The following is a 20,544-nucleotide window of genomic DNA, read 5'->3' as shown; positions in this document are numbered from 1 at the left end:
TTTCCCTAGCATTACACGTTCAAAACAAGATAAATGATTTGACGGCACAAATCATCGCAAATGACTATGATTTTGTGGCCATTGCAGAGACGTGGTTGCAGGATGGTCACGTCTAGGAGTTAAATATCGAGGGGTATCAGATTATTCGGAAGGACAGGCAGGAAGATAAGGGAGGTGGTGTAGCACAGATATTTAAGGATGACATCAGGGCGGTAGTGAGAGATTGTACAGGTTCTATAGGGAAAAAGGTTTCATAGAATTTAAAGTGCAGAAGGAGGCCATTTGGCCCATCTAGTCTGCACCGGCTCTTAGAAAGAGCACCCTATCCAAGCCCACACCTCCACCCTATCCCCACAACCCAGTAACCCCACCCAACACTAAGGGCAATTTTGGACACTAAGGGCAATTTATCATGGCCAATCCACCTAACCTGCACATCTTTGGACTGTGGGAGGAAAACGGAGCACCCGGAGGAAACCCACGTGCACACGGGGAGGATGTGCAGACTCCGCACAGACAGTGACCCAAGCCGGAATCGAACCTAGGACCCTGGAGCTGTGAAGCAATTGTGCTATCCACAATGCTACCGTGCTGACAAGGCTGAATCCATTTGGGTGGAAATTAGAAGTAGTAAGGAGAAAGGTCACTGATGGGCGTAGTGCATAGGTCATAAAATAACATCCATGGTGGGACGGGGAATAAACAAAGAAATAACTGATGCATGTAAAAATGGTACAGCAATTATCATGGGAGATTTTAATCTACATGTGGATTGGTCAAACCACAGAGATAGGTCAGGGCAGCCTTGAAGGAGTTCATAGAATGCATCGGTGATAGTTTTCTCAAAACAATTTGTAATGGAATATACAATGGAGCAAGCTATCCTAATCCTTTGTGATGAGACATAAATAATTAATGATCTCATAGTTAGGGATCCTCTTGGAAGGAGCGATCATTGTATGATTAATTTAAAATACAGATTTTGGAGAAGGTAAAATCCAATACCAGCTCTTGTGCTTAAACAAAGGAGGCTACAATGGGGCAGCATGGTAGCACAGTGGACAGCACATTTGTTTCACAGATCCAGGGTCCCAGGTTCGATTCTCGGCTTGGGTCACTGTCTGTGCGGAGTCTGCATTTTCCCCAGTGTCTGCAGGAGTTTCCTCCCACAGTCCAAAGATGTGCAGGTTAGGTAGATGGGCCATGCTAAATTGCAGTGTTCTAAAGGTGGGGTGGGGTGAGTTACGGGAATAGGGTGGAGGTGTGGGCTTGGGTAGGGTGCTCTTTCCAAGGGCCAGTGCAGACTCGATGAGCCGAATGGCCTCCTTCTGCATTGCAAATTCTATGCTTCTATGAGGGAGGAGTTGGCTAGGGTAAATTGGGAGGAAAGACTTTGCCGTGGGACAAGTGAGGAACAGTGGAGGAATTTTAAAGAGATTTTTCAGTGCTCAGAAAAGGTATATACCAGTAAAAAGGAAGGACTGTAGGAAAAAGGATAATCAGCCACAAATATCGAAGGAAATATAGGAGGGTATCAAATTGAAGGAAAAGGCATACAACGTGGCAAAGATAAGTGGGAAATCTTTAAAGGAAAGCTACAAAGAAAAGTAATCTTTTATTGTCACAAGTAGGCTTACATTAACACTGCAATGAAGTTACTGTGAAAAGGATAGAGGCGGGGGTGGCCGGGGTCAGCTGACTTACAGAAGCGCAACGGGGGAAATCAGCGCTGAGTGGGTGCTTGGCAGGGGGTGGGGGAGAAAAGGTGTGCTGCTTTGCTGACTGAAGGGGAGCCAGTTGTTGGGGATGGATGCAGAGTCGGGCTGGAGCAGGCGGGGGGGGCGTGGGCATGTGGCTGGCCGAAAAAGGGAGATGGCTAGTCGGCGGGTCAACCCCCCGTCCAGGCTGATCACGTGGAATGCGAGGGGCCTAAACGGGCAGGTCAAGAGGTCCTGGGCGTTCTCGCATCTAAAAGGGGTTGAAGGCGGACGTGGCTATGCTGCAGGAGACGCACTTAAAACTCGCTAACCAGGCGAGGTTAAGGAGAGGATGGGTGGGCCAAGTGTTCCACTCGGGGCTAGACTCAAAGACCAGAGGGGTGGCAATTTTGGTGAGTAAACGGGTGGCGTTTGAAGCAGGGAGCATCATGGCGGACAAGGGGGGCAGGTACATAATGGTGAGTGGCAAGTTACAGGGGGCCTGGTGGTGTTGGTGAACGTGTATGCCCCGAACTGGGATGATGCCGGGTTCATGAGGCGCATGCTGGGTAAGATCCCGGACCTGGAGTCAAGTAATTGATTATGGGGGAGGATTTTAATGCGGCCTTGGATCCGGCGTTGGACCAGTCTAAATCCAGATTGGGAAAGAGGCCGGCGGCGGCCAGGGCCCTGTGGGAGTTCATGGATCAGATGGAGGGGGGGGGGGGGGGGGGAAGAGGAGTGAACCCATGGAGGTTCACGTGGCCAAGGAGTTCTCCTTTTTCTCCCACGTCCATAAAGTCTACTCGCGGATTGACGTTTTTGCACTGAGCAGGGCGTTAATCCAGAGAATGGAGGGGGTTGAGTATTCGACCATTGCGGTCTCGGACCATGCCCCGCATTGGGTGGACTGGCGACTGGGGTTGGAGCGGGGGCAGCGTCCTCTCTGGAGACTGGATGTGGGGCTGCTGGCAGATGAAGAGGTGAGTGGGCGGATAAGGAGGAGCATTCAGGACTATGTGACAACGAATGATACAGGGGAGGTAACAGAGGCAGCGGTTTGGGAGGCTGTGAATACGTTAATCAGAGGGGAGTTACTCTCTATTAGGTCCCACAGAGAGAAGAGGGAGAGGATGGTGGGAGAGATACTTAGGGTGGACAGGAAATACACGGAGGCCCCAGAGGGTGGGGGGGGGGCTGCTAAAGGAGCGCCGGAGATTACAGGCTGAGTTCGATTTGCTGACCACGGGAAAGGCGGAGGCACAGTTGAGGAAAGTGAAAGGGGCATTCTACGAGTATGGGGAGAAAGCAAGTAGGATGCAGGCGCACCAACTTCGCAGGAGGGAGGCGGCCAAGGCGATCGGGGGAGTGCGGGATAAGGAAGGTAACACGGTGTTGAGCCCAGAGAGGATCAATGAAGTCGTCAAGGAGTTTTATGGGAAGCTATACGAGTCAGAACCCCCGAGGGGAGGGGAAGGGATGAAGCGATTTATGGATCGACTGAGGTTTCCAAGGGTGGATGAAGAGCGGGTGGAGGGACTGGGTGCCTCGATTGAGTTGGAGGAGGTAGTTAAGGGACAGGTATGCAGTCGGGCAAGGCCCCAGGTCCGGACGACTTCCCTGTAGAATTTTACAAGAAGTTCTCGGAGCTACTGAGCCCACTCCTGCTCAGAACCTTTAACGAGGCAAAGGAGAGAGGAACCCTACCCCCGACGATGTCGCAGACACTGATGTCACTCATTCTGAAGAAGGATCCGCTCCAGTGTGGGTCCTACAGGCCGATATCGCTCCTGAATGTAGATGCCAAATTGCTGGCAAAGATTCTGGCCACCAGAATAGAGGATTGTGTCCTGGGAGTGATCGAGGAGGACCAGACGGGTTTTGTTAAGGGCAGGCAACTGAACACAAATGCAAGGAGGCTCCTGATTATTATTATGATGCCCTTGGAGGGAAGGGGGGGGGGGGGCGGTGGAACGCAGAAGTAGTGGCTGCAATTGATGCGGAGAAGGCCTTTGACAGGGTGGAGTGGGTGTACCTGTAGGAACTGTCAGGTAGGTTTGGATTCGGGGAGGGATTCATAGGGTGGGTCAAGCTACTGAATCAGGCCCCCGTAGCAAGTGTGTCCACGAACCGGCTGAGGTCGGAGTATTTTAGGTTGCACCGAGGGACCCTGTCCCTGTTGCTATTTGCCCTGGCAATTGAGCCATTGGCCATAGCCCTTAGGACTTCAAGGAACTGGAGGGGGCTTGTTCTGGGAAGGGGGGTGGGGAAAAAAAGAGCACCGGGCTTCCCTCTACACGGATGACCTGTTGTTGTATATTTCGGACCCGCTAGAGGGGATGGGGGAGGTCATGCGGATTCTGGGGGACTTTGGGAGCTTCTCGGGGTATAAATTGAATGTGGGGAAGAGTGAGCGGTTTGTAATCCACGGCAGGGGTCAGAAGAGACTGGGGGAGCTCCCGCTCAAGATAGTGGAGGGGAGCTTTCGATATTTAGGTATACAGGTGGCTAGGAACTGGGATGCCCTACACAGGCTCAACTTATCTCTGCTGGTAGAGCAGATGGAGGGAGACTTTAAAAGGTGGGACATGCTCCCGCTTTCCCTTGCGGGAAGAGAACAGACTGTGACGATGACGGTTCTTCCCAGATTTCTGTTTGTTTTTCCCCAGTGCCTTCCCATTTTTATCCCCAAATCCTTTTTCAAGTGGGTGAACAGGATTATCACAGGATTTGTGTGGGCAAATGCAGCTACTACTGGGCGGCAAATGTGGCCATGATTAGGAAGTGGGATGTAAAGGCACCAGCTTAGGGGCACTAGTAACGGCACCACTGCCGTTCTTGCCAGCGCGATACACAAGCCCGGTGGTGACGGCAGCACTGAGAGTCTGGGGTCAGTGGAGCAGGTGGCCTCAGTTTGGACCCCGATACGGAACAACCATAGATTTGCCCCTGGCAGGATAGATGGGGGGGGGGGGTTCAAGGCTGGTATAGGGCAGGCATTGGAAGGATGTGGGAACCTGTTTATAGATGGGATTTTCCCCAGCATGCAGGCTCTGAAGGAGAAGTTCGACCTGCCCCCAGGAAACACTTCCAGACACCTCCAGGTTCGGGTCTTTCTCAAGAAAGTGGGGACTTTTCCACTGTTACCCCCTCGAAGGATAGAGGACAGGGTTGTGTCTGGCATCTGGGTAGGAGAGGGGAAGGTGTTGGACATGTATCAGGAGCTGCAGGAGGCGGAGGAAGCCTCAGTGGAGAAGCTGATGGGCAAGTGGGAGGAAGAGCTGGGCGAGGCGCTGGATGAGGGCCTGTGGGCCGATTGCCCTGGGCAGGGTGAATTAGTCTATATCATGCACCAGGCTCAGTTTGATGCAGTTTAAGGTGGTGCACCGGGCTCACATGACGACGGCAAGAATGAGCAAGTTTTTTGGGGTAGAGGGCAGGTGCGCGAGATGTGCAGGGAGTCCAACGAACCATGTCCATATGTTCTGGGCATGCCCAGTGCTCAAAGAATTCTGGCAGGGCTTTGCGAGGGTGATGTCTAGGATTTTGGACACGAGGGTGAAATAGAGTCCAACAATAGCGATATTTGGGGTGTCGGGAGGATCCGGGAGTGCAGGAAGCGAAAGAGGCCGAGGTACTGGCCTTTGCCTCCCTGGTAGCCCGGAGGCGGATCGTGCTAATGTGGAGGGACTCGAACCCCCCCCACCCCCGAGCATGGAGACCTGGGTTAGCGATATGGCTGGGTTTCTCAGCCTGGAATTAATAGTTTGCCCGGAGACGGTCCTTGATGGGGTTCTCCCGGCGGTGGCAACCTTTCCTTGACTTTAGGGGAGCAGTGAAGTGTCAGCAGCAGTTGCAACGGAGGGTGGGGGGGGGAAGAAACTTGTTGATATGTGTTTTTTCGTTTTGTATAATGACAGCGGCCACCTTGCTTTGTTAAATATTTTACGTTTACTGTTCTTTTTTTTTGTTATGTAAAAATCCTGGTTGAAAAAAGCTTTAATAAAAATAATTGAAAAAAAAGTTACTGCGAAAAGCCCCTAGTCGCCACATTCCCGCCCCTTTTCGGGTACACAGAATTCAGAATGTGCAAACAGCACTGTTGTGTTATGTACTCTGGGATAACACAGGCTGCAACTGGATGCAGCTTTAAACAAAAGAGACTCCAGACCTTGAAGTTCGTTCAATCTGATTTATTGAACCAGTAGCAGTTCTCTAGGAGTTCGGCTCTCTGCTAACCCAAGTGTGGTTACTCTGTCTGACTGAACCAGACTAGCTCTTAGCCACGTGCTGGAGGTGAGATATTGTACATACACCCTGACTCACACGGTAGATGTTCATCAGCGGAAAGAGGCGGAGTGCGAGTGCATCGTGCCTTTTATAGTGAGATACCACCCCCAAGTGTCCTGCCTGCTCATTGGTCATGTCCTGTTCTCTGTGTCATTAGCTGCCTGTCTGTATATCATTATCTGCATGTCTGCATATCACAACATCTTCCTTTTTAAAAATGTTTTGTTGGCACATGGGAACGTATTTACATGTGGTGGCATATATTAACATATTTACAAGCGGTGGCGCATGTGAACGTATTTACATGTGAAGACAGCTGTCTAATGTGCGAAAACAGAACATGGCAAACAAGACAAATGTTCACAAGTCCAGTCTCTGGGGCTTGCGTCTGATCCTTGTCGATCACCGGAGAGGTGGTGGTGGGGACGACGGCGCCTTGACAGGCGGGATTGAAGCCTGACTGGTGGCCTCGTAGTTCGAGGTATCAGGAGGTGGCAAACCAATGGACGGAGATGGAGAAGAAAGAGGTTGCGGGCAGGCAACTTTGCGCAGTGCCAGTCTGTTTCATCACACAACAGAATCATCAGTCATATGTACAACATACAATCGGGGCGCAGCCTGTTGAACAACGACAGCTGGAGCAGACTAGACACCATCCGGTATATTGATCCTGACAGTGTCTGCCGGGGATAACACAGGCAAATCGGTGGCATGAGCATCATAGCCCTGCTTTTGCTGGTTTCGGAGCTGCTGCACCTTCTGCAGCACCGGGAGGTGATCCAGGTTGGGCAAGTGTATGGCTGGAAGTATCGTCCGCAGGGCCCTATTCAACAGGAGTTGAGCCAGCGACATGCCAGTGGGGTCACCCTGTACGCAAGCAGCGCGTGGTAGATGTCAGGTGCAGAATCCGCAGCCTTGCAGATGAGCTGTTTCACAATGTGCACCCCTTTTTCAACCTTCCCATTGGACTGCGGATAGTGGGGGCTGGAAGCGTCGACAGGTCACACAGTTGAGGACCATGTTCGCGATGTCCTGGCCAGTAGACAGCCTGCCTGACTCTGCGCCTGCACTTTGACGCCCAGGTGTCCCTCATGGATTTGGCAGACCACCAAGCTCTGCAGACTGAGTGGAATGCCAATTCGGTCCAGCTTGAGGAAGATACCATCAATCACCGTCAGGTCGTCCTTTACATTGTAAAATTGAGGGCACTGCCCTTTCTGCCAGCCATTGGCGAGGTGGTGCATGACACGCTGCAAGAGGGGGTCTTCAGCTGTCTCCTTGCGGATACAAACCACCTTCTCAGCAGACGCCGGGAGGGTGCTAGCACACAGCTGCACCTGTGATTCAATCTGCCGGATGATTTCCAGAGGTTCACTAGGCAATGTGATAAGAGCGGGACAATGCATCAGCGACGATGAGCTCCGTGCCAGGCGTGTACACTAAGTCAAAGTCGTACCTTCTGAGTTTGAGGATGCGGCGCTGCAGCCAAGGCGTCATGTCGTTCAGGTCCTTGTGGATAATGTGGACCAGAGGCCTATGATCCTCCTCGACAGTGAATGTCGGCAGGCCGAAGACATAGCCATGAAACTTGAGAATGCCAGTGAGAAGACCCAGGCATTCCTTCTCTATTTGCGCATACCTTGTGTCGGTGGGCGTCATTGCCCTCGATGCGTAGGCTATCGGTGCCCAGGATGAAGTGTCATCGCGTTGAAGCAGCACCACACCGATGCCATCCTGGCTCGCATCAGTCAAAATTTTTGTCTCCCTGTCTGGGTCAAAAAATGCCAAGACAGATGCAGTGATGAGCTTGGCTATCAGCTCCAACCACTCTGCCTGATGTGCTGCCTTCCACTCAAAGGCAGTGGACTTTTCCACCAGGTTTCGTAGGGCCGTGGTGTGAGGCGCCAGGTTTGGGATGAACTTGCCTAGAAAACTGACCATGCCCAGGAAGCGCAACACCGCCTACTTGTCTTCAGGGACCTTCATGGCTTTGATGGCCTTGACCTTGTCCATGTACGGGCGCACGCCCTGCTGAGAGATCTGGTCACCTAGGAACTAGATTGTCGACATGCCAAAGCAACATTTGGACCTGTTCAGCTTCACGCCATTGGCATGGACACGGTGGAATACCTGCTGGAGGTGGGAAATATGGTCTTCAAGGGTCATGGACCATATGATGATGTCGTCCACATACACACTAACCCCTTCAATGCCTCCATCATCCTCTCCATGATGCGATGGAAGATCTCCGATGCCGAGACAATGCCAAACGGCATTCAATTATAGCAGTACCTGCCAAACGGTGTGTTTAAGGTGCAGAGCGCCTTCTGCTGGACTCATCCAGCTGGATTTGCCAAAATCCATGTGACGCATCTAACTTGGTGAAAAAGCGTGAGTGTGCCATCTCACTGATGAGTTCCTCCCGCTTTGGGATGGGGCAGTGTTCACACATTATATTCTTATTGAGACCCTTGGGATTAATGCAGATGCGCAGGTCTCCCAAAGGCTTTCTAACACATACCATCGGTCAGTCGGTTTGGTTACCTTGGAAATGATGCCCTGTTGCTGAAGATCCTTGAGCTGTGCCTTCAGGCACTTCCTCAGCGGAGCCGGGAGTGGTGAGTGGACCACTGGCTTGGCATCAGGTCATAGCAGAATCTTGCATCGATATGGCAGCGTGCCCATCCCGTCGAACACATCCGGATACTTGAGTGAGGATTTCTTCAATGCCGGCCTGAAGATCCACATTGGAGGATGTCATTGTGCAAGTCCGCTGCACGAGGTTCAGCTGCTTGCAGGCCTGCGCGCCAAGTAGGGATGGCCCGTCTGGCTTGACAATTTCAAAATGTAACCGTGCATGGGTGCTCCGGTTGGAGACGAGTAGATGGCAGGATCCCAGTGCCGTGATGACATTTCCGTTGTAGTCCAGGAGCCTGCAGGCTGCTGGAAGGACCCTGGGGGGTTTCTTGATGCATTTGAAATCTGCCTGTGAGAGGAGGTTGGCAGAAGCACCTGTGTCCAGCTTAAACTGGATGGAGCAGTGGTTGACCTGCATCACCGCACGCCATTCGTCCGCAGAATCCACAGCGAGGATGGATTGAATTTGTGATGAGTTGGATGTGGCATATTCACATTTGGTAATGATGCCCACACAGTAGGCGGAGTCCAGGCATTCTTCCTCTGGATCCGTTGTACTGCCAGGATCAGAATCCTGCAATCGTTGTTGCACACTCTGAACGTGCCGTCGTCAGAATTAGGAGCCCTGGCCCCCGACTGGTGGTGCAGACCTGCACAAGGCTGCATAGTGTCCAGGCTTCCCGCAGTTGAAACATCGCCTGCCTCTTGCAGGGCAGTGTTTCTTTAACTGGGCGTTGCGCAGTTCGAGCACGTCATGACGTCGGCATCCTGACGCTCCGTGCGTCATCGCACATGAGCAGTGCGGGCCGCGTCGTTATCCTGTTCGCATCACGCATGCCTGGGGCCCTGGGAAAAGCGCGCAAAATGGCCACTTTCATCAATGCTGAGGCGCTGCATCGGGAGATGGCCCGCATACTCTCTACCTCATGGGAGACGAGTTTCTCATTTTCAGTCGATTTGTACTAGGCATAACGCTTTTTGGCGTGTTCATGCACTGTGCATGTTTCAATCGCGACTGGCAGGGTCATATGCTTGATTTTCAGTAGCTGCTCTCTGAGGATCAGAGTGAACTCCAAAAACGATTTGGTCTCTGATCATGGAGTCAGCAATATCACTAAAGTTGCAGGACAGCGCTAGCAGGCGGAGGTTAGTTAAGAAGGAGTTGAAAGATTCATCTTTACCTTGTAGACGCTGTTTGAATATGTAGCGCTCGAAGATTTCATTGGTGTCCACTTCACAGTGACTGTCAAACTTGTCCAGGATGGTCTGAAACTTTGTCTTGTCCTGGCCTTCGGTGAAGTGAAAAGAGTTCAATGGCTTGATCACACGCTGTTGAGAGGAGAAGCGCGATCTTCCTTGCATCAGACGCACCCACGAGGTATGAAGCTTCGATGTACAGCAGAAACTTTTGCTTGAATGTCTGTCAGTTGGCACTGAGATTGCAGGAGGTCCTGAGCTGGTGAGGAGCCTGAATCTTCTCCATGGTGCCGAAATACATTCGCTGATCGCCACAGAACGGACTGAGGTAAACCACCTAGATTAAACAGTCTGCTGGTAGCATGTTGTGTTATGTACTCTGGGATAACACAGGCTGCAACTGGATGCAGCTTTAACCAAAAGAGACTCCAGACCTTGAAGTTCGTTCAATCTGATTTATTGAACCAGTAGCACAGTTCTTTATGAGTTCGACTCTCTGCTAACCCAAGTGTGGTTACTCTGTCTGACTGAACCAGACTTGCTCTTAGCCACGTGGAGGTGTGATACTGTACATACACCCTGAGTCACTCTGTAGATGTTCATCAGTGGAAAGAGATGGAGTGTGAGTGCCTCGTGCCTTTTATAGTGAGATACCACCCGAGTGTTCTGCCTGCTCATTAGTCATGTCCTGTCCTCTGTGTTCATTAGCTGCCGGTCTGTATATCATTATCTGCATGTCTGCATATCATGACAAGCACGTCTTTTGGGTCTTGTGGGCGGAAACCGGAGCACCTGGGAGAAACCCACGCAGACACAGGGAGAACGTGCCGACTCCACACAGACAGTGGCCGAAACTGGGAATCGAACCTGGGACCCTAGAGCTGTGAAGCAACAGTGCTACCCACAGGCCTGTTAGCTTAATCTCTGTCGTGGGGAAAGTGCATTAATCTATCATTAAGGAAGAAATAGTGAGACATCTGGATAGAAATTGTCCCACTGGGCAGACGCAGCATGGGTTCATGAAAGACAAGTCATGTTTGACTAATTTGGGACTTCCGGGTGCGGCGATGACCAGCTGAGTCGCACGTTTCGGCAGCTCCCGGTGAAACGGACTTTTGGGCTCTTGATAGGAGCCCCAACGGCAATTTTAACGGCTAAAAACACCGTGCGGTAAACCAGAAGGGAATTCCCCTTGGACACGGATGGAAAAAGGAGAGGAAAGTGGCCTGATTGCAGCGGATCCTTTGGAACAGCGGCAAGGAAGGCAAGCAAAAACCAAGATGGCGTCGGAAGGTGGCAGTTTCACATGGGGCCCTGAACAACAAGAGTTCTTGAAATGCTGCGTGGAAGAGATAAAAAAGGAAATGAAGAAAGAGCTGTTGGCCCCGATACTACAGGCGATTGAAGGGCTAAAAAAGGAGGAACAAAAGACCCAGGAGCGGGAGCTTCGGGTCGTGAAGGCGAAGGCAGCCGAGAATGAGGACGATATACAGGGCCTGGTGGTGAAGACGGAGATACAGGAGGCACATCAGAAACGATGTGTGGAGAGGTTGGAGGCACTGGAAAACAACGCAAGGAGGAACAACCTGAGGATTCTTGGTCTTCCTGAAGGTGTGGAGGGTGCGGACGTCGGGGCATATGTGAGCACGATGCTGCACTCGTTAATGGGAGCGGAGGCCCCGGCGGGTCCGTTGGAGGTGGAGGGAGCATACCGAGTTATGGTGCGAGGACCGAGAGCAGGAGAAACTCCCAGAGCCATAGTGGTGAGATTCCTCCGTTTTAAGGATAGAGAAATGGTCCTTAGATGGGCGAAGAAAACTCGGAGCAGTAAATGGGAGAACGCGGTGATCCGCGTTTATCAAGACTGGAGTGCGGTGGTGGCGAGAAGGAGGGCGAGCTTTAATCGGGCCAAGGCGGTGCTTCATAAAAGGAAGATAAAATTTGGAATGCTGCAACCGGCAAGACTGTGGGTCACATATCAAGGGAGGCACCACTACTTTGAGACGGCGGATGAAGCGTGGACTTTTATTGTAGAAGAAAAACTGGAATGAGTGGATTATTAAAAAGAACGTTTGGACAAAGTGGTGGGGCGAATGGGGGGGGCGAAGAGGGGTTTTATGTTCTAATCCTGCGGTGTGGTAACTTTTCTCTCTCCCACAGGGGGTGATGGGGGGAGGTGGGGAGGGAGAGGAGATGGGGCGTTGGCCATGGGGGGGCGGGGCCAAGGGAGAAGCGCGGGCTTGGCTCCCGCGCTATGATAATTATGGCGGGAATAGAGAAGCAGGAAGGAGGGGGCGTCGCACGGTGTGAGCCGTGGTCACGGGGGGAAGCCGAGGTCAGCCAGAGTTTGCTGACTTCTGGGAGCAACATGGGGGGAGTAATTACGCTAGCGGGGGGCCTAGCGGGGGGGGTGGGAGGGGGGAATTACTGGGTTGCTGCTGCTGGGGAAAGGGGGGAGCGGGTACGGGAGAGGATGGGCGGGGGGGCACCGCCTGGGGGAGATACAGCTGCGTGGGAACTGGGTGAGAAGTTGGAAAAAGATGATGGCTAATCGGCAAGGGGGGGTGGGAAGCCCCCCAACTCGGCTGATCACGTGGACCGTGAGAGGGTTCAACGGGCCGATAAAGAGGGCACGGGTACTCGCACACCTTAAGAAACTTAAAGCAGATGTGGTTATGTTACAGGAGACGCACCTGAAACTGATAGACCAGGTTAGGCTGCGCAAAGGATGGGTGGGGCAGGTGTTCCATTCGGGGCTAGATGCGAAAAACAGGGGGGTGGCTATATTAGTGGGGAAGCGGGTTATGTTCGAGGCAAAGACTATAGTGGCGGATAACGGGGGCAGATACGTGATGGTGAGTGGCAAACTACAGGGAGAGACGGTGGTTTTGGTAAACGTGTATGCCCCGAACTGGGATGATGCCAATTTTATGAGGCGGATGCTAGGACGCATTCCGGACCTGGAGACGGGAAAGCTGATAATGGGGGGAGACTTTAACACGGTGTTGGAACCAGGGCTGGATAGGTCGAAGTCCAGGACTGGAAGGAGGCCGGCAGCAGCCAAGGTGCTTAAAGATTTTATGGAGCAGATGGGAGGTGTGGACCCGTGGAGATTCAGTAGACCTAGGAGTAAGGAGTTCTCGTTTTTCTCCTATGTCCATAAAGTCTATTCGCGCATAGACTTTTTCGTGCTGGGTAAGGCATTGATCCCGAAGGTGAGGGGAACGGAGTATACGGCTATAGCCATTTCGGATCACGCCCCACACTGGGTGGACTTGGAGATAGGGGAGGAAACAGGAGGGCGCCCACCCTGGAGAATGGACATGGGACTAATGGCGGATGAGGGGGTGTGTCTAAGGGTGAGGGGATGTATTGAAAAGTACTTGGAACTCAATGACAATGGGGAGGTCCAGGTGGGAGTGGTCTGGGAGGCGTTGAAGGCAGTGGTTAGGGGGGAGCTGATATCAATAAGGGCACATAAAGGGAAGCAGGAGAGTAAGGAACGGGAGCAGTTGCTGCAAGAACTTTTGAGGGTAGACAGACAATATGCGGAAGCACGGGAGGAGGGATTGTACAGGGAAAGGCAAAGGCTGCATGTGGAATTTGACTTGCTGACTACAGGCACTGCAGAGGCACAATGGAGGAAGGCACAGGGTGTACAGTATGAATATGGGGAGAAGGCGAGCAGGTTGCTGGCACACCAATTGAGGAAAAGGGGAGCAGCGAGGGAAATAGGGGGAGTGAGGGACGAGGAAGGAGAGACGGAGCGGGGAGCGGAGAAAGTGAATGAAGTGTTCAAGACATTTTATAAAAAATTATATGAAGCTCAACCCCCGGATGGGAGGGAGAGAATGATGGACTTTTTGGATCGGCTGGAAATTCCCAAGGTGAAAGAGCAGGAAAGGGTGGGACTGGGAGCACAGATCGAGGTAGAAGAAGTGGTGAAAGGAATTAGGAGCATGCAGACGGGAAAGGCCCCGGGACCGGACGGATTCCCAGTCGAATTTTATAGAAAATATTTGGACTTGCTCGCCCCGGTACTGACGAGGACCTTTAATGAGGCAAAGGAAAGGGGACAACTGCCCCCGACTATGTCTGAAGCAACGATATCGCTTCTCTTAAAGAAGGAAAAGGACCCGCATTGTAGCGGGTCCTACAGACCAATTTCCCTCCTAAATGTGGATGCCAAGGTCCTGGCCAAGGTAATGGCAATGAGAATAGAGGAATGTGTCCCGGGGGTGGTTCACGAGGACCAAACTGGGTTTGTGAAGGGGAGACAGCTGAACACGAATATACGGAGGCTGTTAGGGGTAATGATGATGGCCCCACCAGAGGGTGAAACAGAGATAGTAGTGGCGATGGATGCCGAGAAAGCATTTGATAGAGTGGAATGGGATTATTTGTGGGAGGTGTTGAGGAGATTTGGTTTTGGAGAGGGGTATGTTAGATGGGTGCAGCTATTGTATAGGGCCCCAGTGGCGAGTGTGGTCACGAATGGACGGGGATCGGCATATTTTCGGCTCCATAGAGGGACAAGGCAGGGATGCCCTCTGTCCCCATTACTGTTTGCGCTGGCGATTGAGCCCCTGGCGACAGCGCTGAGGGGTTCCAAGAAGTGGAGGGGAGTACTTAGGGGAGGAGAAGAACACCGGGTATCTTTGTATGCGGACGATTTGCTACTATATGTGGCGGATCCGGCGGAGGGGATGCCAGAAATAATGCGGACACTTGGGGAGTTTGGGGATTTTTCAGGGTATAAATTGAACATGGGGAAGAGTGAGCTGTTTGTGGTGCATCCTGGGGAGCAGAGTAGAGAAATAGAGGACCTACTGTTGAGGAAGGTAACAAGAGACTTTCGTTACCTGGGGATCCAGATAGCTAAGAATTGGGGCACACTGCACAGGTTAAATTTAACGCGGTTGGTGGAACAGATGGAGGAAGATTTCAAGAGATGGGATATGGTAGCCCTGTCAATGGCAGGGAGGGTGCAGGCGGTTAAGATGGTGGTCCTCCCGAGATTCCTCTTTGTGTTTCAGTGCCTCCCGGTGGTGATCACGAAGGCTTTTTTTTTTTAAAAGGATTGAAAAGAGCATCATGGGTTTTGTTTGGGCCGGGAAGACCCCGAGAGTGAGGAAGGGATTCTTACAGCGTAGCAGGGATAGGGGGGGGCTGGCACTACCGAGCCTAAGTGAGTACTATTGGGCCGCTAATATTTCAATGGTGAGTAAGTGGATGGGAGAGGAGGAGGGAGCGGCGTGGAAGAGATTAGAGAGGGCGTCCTGTAGGCTATGGACTAGCCTGCAGGCTATGGTGACAGCCCCATTGCCGTTCTCACCGAGGAACTACACCACAAGCCCGGTGGTGGTAGCTACACTGAAGATTTGGGGACAGTGGAGACGGCATAGGGGAAAGACTGGAGCTTTGGGGGGGTCCCCGATAAGAAACAACCATAGGTTTGCCCCGGGGGGAATGGATGGGGGATATGGAATGTGGCAAAGAGCAGGAATAACGCAACTGAAAGATCTATTTGTGGATGGGAAGTTCGCGAGTCTGAGAGCGCTGACCGAGAAATATGGGTTGCCCCAAGGGAATGCATTCAGGTATATGCAACTGAGGGCTTTTGCGAGGCAACAGGTGAGGGATTTTCCGCAGCTCCCGACACAAGAGGTGCAGGACAGAGTGATCTCAAAGACATGGGTGGGGGATGGTAAGGTGTCAGATATATATAGGGAAAAATGAGGGACGAAGGGGAGACTATGGTAGATGAACTAAAAGGGAAATGGGAAGAAGAGCTGGGGGAGGAGATCGAGGAGGGGCTGTGGGCGGATGCCCTAAGTAGGGTAAACTCGTCGTCCTCGTGTGCCAGGCTAAGCCTGATTCAGTTTAAGGTATTACACAGGGCGCATATGACTGGAGCGCGGCTCAGTAAATTTTTGGGGGTGGAGGATAGGTGTGCGAGGTGCTCGAGAAGCCCAGCGAATCATACCCATATGTTTTGGTCATGCCCGGCACTACAGGGGTTTTGGATGGGGGTGACAAAGGTGCTTTCAAAAGTAGTGGGGGTCCGGGTCGAACCAAGCTGGGGGTTGGCTATATTTGGGGTAGCACAAGAGCCGGGAGTGCAGGAGGCGAGAGAGGCCGATGTTTTGGCCTTTGCGTCCCTAGTAGCCCGGCGCAGGATATTGCTAATGTGGAAGGAAGCCAAGCCCCCGGGGGTGGAGACCTGGATAAATGACATGGCGGGGTTTATAAAGCTAGAGCGGATTAAGTTCGTCCTAAGGGGGTCGGCTCAAGGGTTCACCAGGCGGTGGCAACCGTTCGTCGAATACCTTGCGGATAGATAGATGGAAGGGGAAAAAGAAGGCAGCAGCAGCAGCCCAGGATTTTGGGGGGGGGGGGGGGGGGGGGTGTAACTTGTGACAAGGCAGTTGCCAATTAGGGCTAGTTTTCATTTTTGTTATTTAATATTTATTCATTTTTTGTTTTTTGCTTATATAAAATAGGTCATTGTTATTTGTGCTGTTATAATATTGTGTAAAGGATGCACAATGTACTGTGTTGGTGGACCAAAAATTTTCAGTAAAATATTTATTAAAAAAAAATGTTTGACTAATTTGGTGGAATTTTTGTTTTATAGGAATTGTTTTTTTTTTTTAAATTTCGAGGAGCCAATTCATTTTTTTTCCCCAATTAAGGGGCAATTTTGCATGGCCAATCCACCTAGCTTACACATCTTTTTGGGTTGTGGGGGCGAAACCCACGCAAACACGGGGAGAATGTGCAAACTCCACACGGACAGTGACCCAGAGCTGGGATCGAACCTGGGACCTCGGCGCCGTGAGGCCACAGTGCTAACTCACTGCGCCACCGTGCTGCCCTTGGTGGAATTCTTTGAGGCCATTACGAGCGCGGTGGACAATGGGGAACCAGTGGATGTGGTGTATCTGGATTTCCAGAAGGTAGTCAACAAGGTGCCACACAAAAGGTTGCTGCACAAGGCGCATGGCGTTACGGGTACTGTATTAGCATGGATAGAGGATTGGTTAACTGACAGAAAGCAAAGATTGGGGATAAATGGGTGATTTACTGGTTGGCATCAGTGGCTAGTGGTGTGCCTCAGGGGTCAGTGTTGGGTCCACAATTTACATAGATGATCTGGAGTTGGGGACCAAGTGTAATGTGTCAAAGTTCGCAGATGATACCAAGATGAGTGGTAGAGCCAAGTGTGCAGAGGATACAGTCTGCAGAGGGATATAGATAGTTTAAGTGAGTGAGTAAGGGTCTGGCAGATGGAGTTTAATGTTGATAATTGTGACAACATCGATTTTGGTAGGAATAACAGCAAAATGGACCATAATTTAAATGGCACAAAATTGCAGCACACTGCTGTACAGATGGACCTGGGTGTCCTTGTGCATGAATCGCAAAAAGTTGGCTTGCAGGTGCAGCAAGTAATTAAGAAAGCAAATGGAATTTTGCCCTTCATTGCTAGAGGGATGGAATTTAAAAGGAGGGAGGTTATGTTGCAGATGTATAGGGTGCTGGTGAGGCCACACCTGTAGTACTTAGTCTCCATACTTGAGAAAAGATGTACTGGCACTGGAGGGTGTGCAGAGATTCACTAGTTTGATTCCGGAGTCGAGAGAATTAGCTTATGAGGAGAGACGAAGTAGACTGGGACTATATTCTTGGGAATTTAGAAGAACGAGAGGGGATCTTATAGAAACATATAAAATTATGAAGGGAATCGCTTCTCGGCCTTTTGGCTAAGATCAAGTGTAGTAGCCTTTTGGCTCAGATCTGGTACTTCTCTCTCGTGGGGACCATGAATTGGATTCAATTTGAATTTGAATTGGTTTTTGGAGCAGGCAAGGAGCTGGATTAGGGGTTCGCCCCTGACCACACTGAGCCCTGGCTTTGTAACTCAAAAAAAGTAATAAAAATAAAAAAATTATGAAGGGAATAGATAGAATAGAAGCGTTGTTCTATCTAGGAGGTTGTTTCCACTGGCGGGTGAAGCTAGAACTAGGGGACATAGCCTCAAAATAAAGGGAAGCAGATTTAGGACTGAGTTGAGGAGGAATCTGTGGAGCTGAGTCCACAAAAAGATCAGCCATGATCTTATTGAATGGCAGAACAGGCTCAAGGGGCCAGGTGGCCTCCTCCTGCTCCTAGTTCTGTGTATGTGAAGAAAAATCAATCATTCTCAGGTTTTAAGTTATTGAGCTAACATCTACTGCTTTTTGTTATGCTCCACACTTTCTCATGCCCCTCACCTAAATTTCCCCCCAAATATATCCATTTATGCACCTCAATTTATCGTAACTATACTTACCTATCCTTGCGATACTCCAAGTGGATCTGCACTGTATGCTCTCCTTTCGGTAATGGGCACAAAAATGTTCTGTATAAATTAATCACTGCCTTTACACTCTCTCAAAACCATCAGAGGTGCCCTTTAATATTTTTGGCCCCTCTATTTGCATGGATTATGTATATGACTTATTTAATCTCTATTCATTTACACCCAATCTCCATTATATGCTCGCACTATATTTCCTCCAAAAAGGGATTACAGCGAATGCACTACCTTGCTCTCCTCCACATTAAACTACACCTGCCCATTCTGCTCACCACTCGATATCCCCTCAAGTAAATAATAGTACTGTTCGCCAAACTTAATTTTGTGTTGGTGGAAAATCGTACCGTTATATTCGCCATACCCAAGTGAAAGGCATCAGAATGAATAGAGGACAAAAGTGAATCCAAACACCTCGGCAGCATAGTGGTGCAGTGGTTAGCACCACTGCCTCATGGCGCCGAGGACCCGGGTTCATTCCTGGCCCCGGGTCACTGTTCGTGTGGAGTTTGCACATTCTCCCCGTTACCCCAATACCCATAATTTACTTCTTACCCAGTGTTCAAATTCCTTTGAGACCTTGCCCAGTCCCATCTCTCTAACCTTTCCCAGCCCTACAACACATTCTTAGCCTCTTGTGCCTGGCCTGGTCCCTTTGCCCACCCTTGGCAATCATGCCTTTAATCAACTCTGCCTTGTCTCTAGAATTCTCTCCTTAAACTTCCTGCTTATTCACCTCCTTCAAGACCCATCCTAAAATTAACCTCAGCTCAGCCGAGTATCTAATACTTTGCTCTAGCTGATGTGTTGCTTGATGCAACTTTGCAAAGTATCTCCAGGAATTTAAATTACATCAAGATTTCTACAATAATTTTCCATTTGCCTCACTCACCTCAGCCAACCCATCAAGCATTTCCTATATGGAGTTTCTGCTCTGCAATAAGTGTACACCAACAATTTGGGTATTTTGTTTCTGATTATTTTTCAATTTACATTAGATTGCCTCAACCAACCCCTTAAGATTGTTTTAATTATGTATACATTGGTGAAATACCAAGAAACGTTTGACATATTCTGACAATTAATTGCATAGGGTAGTGCCTGCACAACAATTACAAACAAATCAATTTCTAATTCAACACTGCAGAGGGGAAACAACCACCCAGGGTACACTGAAGCAGAAAATCTGAAACAAGGCTAAAATCCAACGTCACTGTCAACTTGCAAAAAAAAAAACTGCTGACAACATAATTAGGATGTATCCATCAATGAAGAAACAGGACCACAAGCCGCTCTTTTTAAAACCAAGTACACAATTTTAAGTCAGAAACAACCAGGAAGTAAGAAAGTCGAACAAAAATAAGACAAGAGCTGCTTGGTCTTTGGGGGCCTTATGGGAGGTCAGGCGTGCACATGGATGATCCTAGGGACACAGGTTGGATGTCCGATGGTCTAAAGGAGTTTAACAACAACACAAAGCAACTATGTTCCAAACTGGTCACGAACTGTATGTTTGAATGCATGAAATTAGCCAAATAGTGACTTTGAGAACAGCTCCTTGCTGCAAAGACTTTGGGGAATGACGACATCTGGCATGTGTGCACCTAAATATGCTAGAATTATCAATCACTCAGCCTCCCTAACGAGGGCAGATATTGGGATGTTTTCAGCTGCACAGCAATGAATACAATGACAGCGGTATACAAATTTCATCTGGGTGACAGGTTCCTCAAGGTCTTTTTTTGTGGGGTGGGGGGCGGTGGTCAACACTTGTAGAGGATTTGAAAAGTTTGAAAACCTGTGTGTCGGTCGAGGTGGGAGAACAGCGGCCAGCAGGTACATTGAAGCCCGGGGTTTAGCCTGGACAGGTTTGTAGCGCCGCATGGACAGGTTGGTGCTTCATTGCGGGAGGCCCGAGCCGGAGGGGGGACAAGTAGCTCGCACCAATGCGGCCTGGTCACACACCCCGCCCCCCCCGTCTCGAGTGCAGGCCTTTCCCCATCCGCAAACCTCCCGGCCCGCAGCCGGACTTTCTCGCCGGTGGAAGTTGTGGGACGGGACGGAGCGGGCGCCGCAGCCGATCGGTCTCATTTCTCTTCCCCCCCCCACCCCCCGCGCGCGCCGCCCGCCCCCCGCGCCCAGCAAGAAAACTTACCTCCTTTCTTCAAAAAAAAGGGGCGGTAAACGCGAAGCCGAATTTCTGAAGAAACGAATCAATCCATTCGCTCCCGAAGCAGGAAAGAGGGGCCGCTTCCCGCTGCCGACACACGGCAAACACTAAAGAGAATCAGACGAACCGGCGGCGGAACCGACCTTAACCGCTTCACCTTCCCAGAGCGCCGCGCGCCACCGGAACTGACGTTC

The 20,544-nt window shown here is 50.8% G+C and overlaps 1 protein-coding gene and 1 pseudogene across 5 annotated transcripts in view; one reads left to right on the top strand and one right to left on the bottom strand.

The window, feature by feature from the left end:
• The window catches only part of stau1 (staufen double-stranded RNA binding protein 1), an 83,386-nt gene extending 62,858 nt beyond the window's left edge, over positions 1-20,528 (bottom strand). For 4 of the 5 annotated variants that reach the window (XM_072514835.1, XM_072514833.1, XM_072514836.1 and 1 more), the window contains exon 1: positions 20,336-20,528. The gene's annotated coding sequence lies outside the window, so the exon portion shown is untranslated. The remainder of the gene's footprint in view (positions 1-20,335) is intronic. The other variant, XM_072514838.1, reaches the window with a different exon arrangement.
• LOC140428991 (U2 spliceosomal RNA) lies at positions 17,568-17,774 on the top strand (annotated as a pseudogene).
• Positions 20,529-20,544: the final 16 nt, after the last annotated feature.

This window comes from Scyliorhinus torazame, chromosome 8 (genome assembly GCF_047496885.1).
Source record: "Scyliorhinus torazame isolate Kashiwa2021f chromosome 8, sScyTor2.1, whole genome shotgun sequence".
NCBI classification, from domain to species: Eukaryota; Metazoa; Chordata; class Chondrichthyes; order Carcharhiniformes; family Scyliorhinidae; genus Scyliorhinus; species Scyliorhinus torazame.
Note: the sequence above shows the minus strand (reverse complement) of the source record. Positions and strands in the feature narration are given on the sequence as shown.